Source organism: Acomys russatus, chromosome 11 (genome assembly GCF_903995435.1).
Source record: "Acomys russatus chromosome 11, mAcoRus1.1, whole genome shotgun sequence".
Classification (NCBI taxonomy): domain Eukaryota; kingdom Metazoa; phylum Chordata; class Mammalia; order Rodentia; family Muridae; genus Acomys; species Acomys russatus.
Window position 1 is genome coordinate 676690 of NC_067147.1, and position 4963 is coordinate 681652.

Consider the following 4963-nt stretch of genomic DNA (forward strand, 5'->3'; position numbering starts at 1 on the left):
AAATATAGTTTATAAGCATGTTGTTAATCTTGAACTCCAGTGTGGTGAACTTAAGAGGTTGTAGGGTTGTAAAAGGACAGACCCTGAAGAGGAATTGGTGAGGTTACTGGGAATCTCTTAGGAAAGAAATTGGAGTTATTATCTTGAGACTTTGGTTAAGTCTCAAGGCCGTTGTTACAGAAAGTATTATTGGCCCCTCCCATCACCGTGTGTGTGTGTGTGTGTGTGTGTGTGTGTGTGTGTGTGTGTGTGTGTGTGTGTTATTAGCAATGCAACATAAAACCTTACACACATGACTAGGCAAACCTTGAACGCTGAGCTTATTCCTAACATTCCTCTACTTTTTAGTTTGAGATAGAATCTCATTAAGTTGCCCAGATTGCCCTTGAACTACTTGGCCCAAGCAAAATGTAAATTTTCAATTATCCTGAATGAGCCTCCCAAGCAGCTGGGGCCATAGGCCTCTGCCATGGTTCTTGATTGTTTTCTTCACTGTCTATCATGAGATCGCTTTCTCTTTCCTGCACTCCAGCCATTGTAAGACACCTACCATAAGATCTTCACCAGAGCCCAACTGATGTTAATATCATGCCTTTTAAGTCCCAGAAACATGAACTGAAAAAAAAGTCCTTTCTTATTAAGGATGCCTTGGGCATTTCATGACAGCATCAAAAAAGTGAGCTGATATAACAGTTATATTAAGAACAGGAAGCTACAAATGCTGGAGTAGAAACCAAGAAACTGGAGCCCTGTGCTTTGCTCATGTGGAGAGAGGTAAAGTAGAGCTGGCATTATGGAAAACAATACTTTGTTCCTTGAAACTTAAACACAGAATTACATTACTCAAGAATTCAACCTTGCCTGATGTGTCAGAAAGAATTAAAAGCAAGACTCTGGTTTCTTTCTCCTTTTTTCATAACAGTATTGCTCATGAAAAGCAAAGTCAGAAACAATCAAGCTGGCCCTTATGAGGATGGCCACAGTCCAGGAAGATGAAAAGGTTTCTGAAGATAGAGGGATGAGGGTATATATAGCATTATGAAGTTTTAATGCCAATGAACTGCATTCTTAAAACGGAAGGGTAAATTTCATGTTGTATATTTTGTTTCTCTCTTTTGGGACCAGAAAGAAATGGACTAAAGTCTTCCCAATTTTTAGCATCTCTCTCATTGACCAGACACTAGGTCAAATAATGTCTATGTAAATCACATGGGAGATCCATGGGCACATTAAAGAGAGCTCATCCCAGTTGTGTCCAATGAAAAGTGAGCATTTCAGTAAAGAAAAGTAACAGAAGCAGAGTTCTGCATGCTTGTCTTCTTGTTAAAAATCACAGCATGAGCACAGGCTGACCTTCTTTTTTCTTTCCTTTTCATCTCCAAGAATTCCTTCCTGTTCTGGAAGGAAACTGAGTGGTATTTCTGCAGGTATTTCTGTTTTCTGAGCCTGAGGAATGTGGTTAATGGTTAATGGCAGTCATCAACAGCGCCAACTAGTTCCTAGAAGTGTTTTTAAACACCCACAACCAAACATCCTCTTCCTTAGGTGTACACTCTTCCAGTGAAACTAGTCAGAACTGGAATCTTCTTCCTCTGCTCCAGGCAACAATTTCTGAGCTTGCTATCCTCAATGACAGAATGTCAAGACTGAATCTACTAAAGCTTGTTTTATAAGAATTAAAATATCAGGTTAACATCAGTGAACTTGGAGTCTAACTATATCCTAAGACATTGGAAAAAGGAGTTCACAATAAGAACTTTGTATATTTTTGTGGCCTAACTTTCACCTACATCTACCAGGAGTTCTCACTTCATTTTTTGACCCAAATATGAGCATTAGAGAGTCAAACTAACAAACAGAACATTACTGTAATGGTGGTTCTTATGCTAGAAGGGGGAGCTGAAAAATGAACCCCCACACCCTTCAGTTACTTGGCATAAGTTATTACTCTGAATATTTTAGTCATTTATTTTCAGTTCCATTCTAAAAATGGAACTTGAAAGAACTTCTAATCTGACCTAAAAGTAAAGGCCAAGCCTGAAGACGAATAATGGGCTCCTTCAAAGAACAGTGAGGAGCTTGTTCAAAGAACGCCTAACATCACTAGGTTAGAAAGAGCTTGAACAATCTGGAGGTGCCAATGTGAACTCACGCCCGAAGCCTTCAAAAAGGTAGTTTCTGATCCATTCACAGGAGCCATGTACAAACTCAGATTTTCTTGACCTCAATTAAGTGGCCTACGAAAGTATAGCCTGCCTTCCTCCCATGTGATGGGTAATTTCCTGATGTTGTCACTGTGCTATTCTGGGCAACAGGAAATGCTCACCAAAGAGATAAAGTGGCTGAGGTTGAGTTTCTGCTCTGCCATTTGTGCTGTGGTGGTGGTAGTAGTGTTCTCTCATGCAAGGATAACACATCAAGACACCCATTAGGTGCCTGAAAACAAGGAGGATAACTGATAGTTCTGATTGTTGACTTCATTGGATCAGGAAACAGAAGAGTGTGGTACCCACACAAAAGCAGATGTGCAGGCTGGGAGAATAGAATAGAGGAGACAAAGTAAGCCCACGCAGTTACAGACAGCTAAATTTTAACAAAGTCATAAAAATAATACACATTGTAGAAAAGACACCCTCAGACTGGGTAAGGTGGTGCACACCTTTAATCCCAGCACTCAGGAGGCAGAGGCAGGCAGATCTCTATAGGTTCGAGGCCAGCCTGGTCTACAAAGTGAGTTCTGGATACTAGGGAAACACAGAGAAACACTGTCTTTAAAAAAAAAAGAAAAAAAGTCATTTGTATATAGGAAGGCTACTGACTTTTTAAAGTTAATTTTGTATCCAGTCATTTTGCTGAAAACGTTTATCAGCTATATGAGCTCTCTGGTGGAATTTTTGGGGCTACTTATGTACAGTATCATATCATCTACAGATAGGGATAATTTGACTTCTTCCTTTCCTATTTCCATCCCCTTGATCTCCTTTTGATGTCTTATTGCTCTGGCTAGAACTTCAAGAATTATATTGAAGAGATATGGAGAAAGTGGGCAGCCTTGCCTGGTCCCTTATTTTAGAGAAATTTCCTTGAGTATCTCTCCATTTAATTTGATGTTGACTATTGGCTTGCTGTATATAGCCTTTATTATGTTAACAATAAAGGTTTAAAGAAAAGATTCTCTTATCGTTTGTTAACAAGCTAAAGAAATAATTAAAAGTGTCCTACATATTTTTTTGCATAACCAAATCCCATTGCCTGCTAGAAGTAACCCTAACGGTGCCAAAAGGAATGAAATCTGGCAGACGGATGTGTTTCATTTTGCAGTATTTGGAAAACAAGAAAGAAAAGAAAAGACACCAACTTTAACAAAATCTGTGAGAGAACTAGATCTACATCTCTCACCTGGCCCAAAAAAAAAATTCAAAATAGGCCAAAATATAATGTAGGCCCTAATATTTTTGAAATTACTAAAAGTAAAAGTGTAAAATACTTCAATATACAACAAAGGCAAGGATTTCCTAAATAGGATTTCAACAGTTCAGGAAATAATACTAAGAATTAACAATGGGATTATATGAAACTAAAAAGCTTCTGCACAGTAAATGAAATAGTTGTCAGGGTGAAAAGACAGCCTGCAGAACAAGAGAAAATCACTGTTGATTATACTTCAGATAAGCAACATATATCCAGGACATAATAAGATTATAAAAACTAAATATACATGGAACAAATTGTACAATCAATAAATGGACTAATGAGTTAAATGGACTATTTTTAAGAGAAGAACTACAAATGGACAATAGATATTTGGAAAAGGTGTTCAACATCTTTAGCTGTCTTCAACATGCCATCTCATTCCAGGCAGGATGGTAATAGCAAGGTAACAAATGGCAGAAAATGCTTGCAAGAATGTAGGGAAAATAAGCCCTTACTTACTGGTTTCCTGTCTGTAATTACAGTAATTACACCACAGTGAATGTGAAAAAAATGTGTCTGGTTTTTCTTGACTCCATCTTTGTGGTAGCAGCATGGGCACCCATAGGTTAGTCGCCAACATGCAGCTCTTTTTTCGCCCAGGAGCTACACATCCTTGAGGTGACCAGCCAGGAGACGGTCACCCAGATCAAAGCTCATGTGGCTTCTGGCAGGTTTTGCTGCTGGAGAATGAGGCCATTCTAAGCCAGTGTGGTGTAGAGACCCTGACCACTCTGGAAGTAGCTAACCGCATGCTGGGAGGTAAAGTTCATGTTTGGCCACCTGGAAAAGTGAGAGGTCAAACTCCCAAGGTGGCCAAACAGGAGGAGGAGGAGGAGGTGGACAGGCTGGGCCAAGCAGCAAACTCAGTACAACCATCGCTTTGTCAGTGTCATACCCACTTTTGTCAAGAAGGGCCCCAATGCTAATTCCTAAGTCCCACTGTGATCCTGGTACTCTAATAAAGCCACTTTGTCCAAAAAAAGAAAAATACATTTCTGAGTTCTTGGGCTTGTTGTTTCAGCGCTTTGACTAACACCGCCATCTATTTTGTAAGATTGTAACATAATAGTAGAGACTAGGTCATTTATAACCCATTTGACCAAAAGTTCTGGAAGCCGAAAGGCCCATGCCTCTGGACCAGTAACTGCTCCACATCTGTATAGTGTTCTTACTACTTCGTACCATGGCAGAAGCACAGAAAATTTTTTAAAAGCCAAGTGATTAAGCCCTTTGCTGAGATGGACCCTCATGACACATTTCCCATGAGCCCCATTTCCCAATATTGTTGCATTAGGAATATTTCTAAGAAGCACATGCTTCTGGAGGACACATTCAAACTATAGTATAGAGCAATGCAACAAGGTAATGAAAGCACTCTGCATGTACCAACGTGTTTCTTGTTTGTGGACTATGTGCTATCGCTTATGGACTCTACTGAGTAGACTTCCCAAGTCACTTGGAGTCTCTGCTCTCACTGGTCTTCTAACAC

General features: G+C 39.6%; 1 pseudogene; it reads left to right on the plus strand.

Moving 5' to 3' along the window:
- The first annotated feature begins 973 nt into the window (after positions 1–973).
- Positions 974–4407, plus strand: LOC127195262 (FAU ubiquitin-like and ribosomal protein S30; annotated as a pseudogene).
- Positions 4408–4963: the final 556 nt, after the last annotated feature.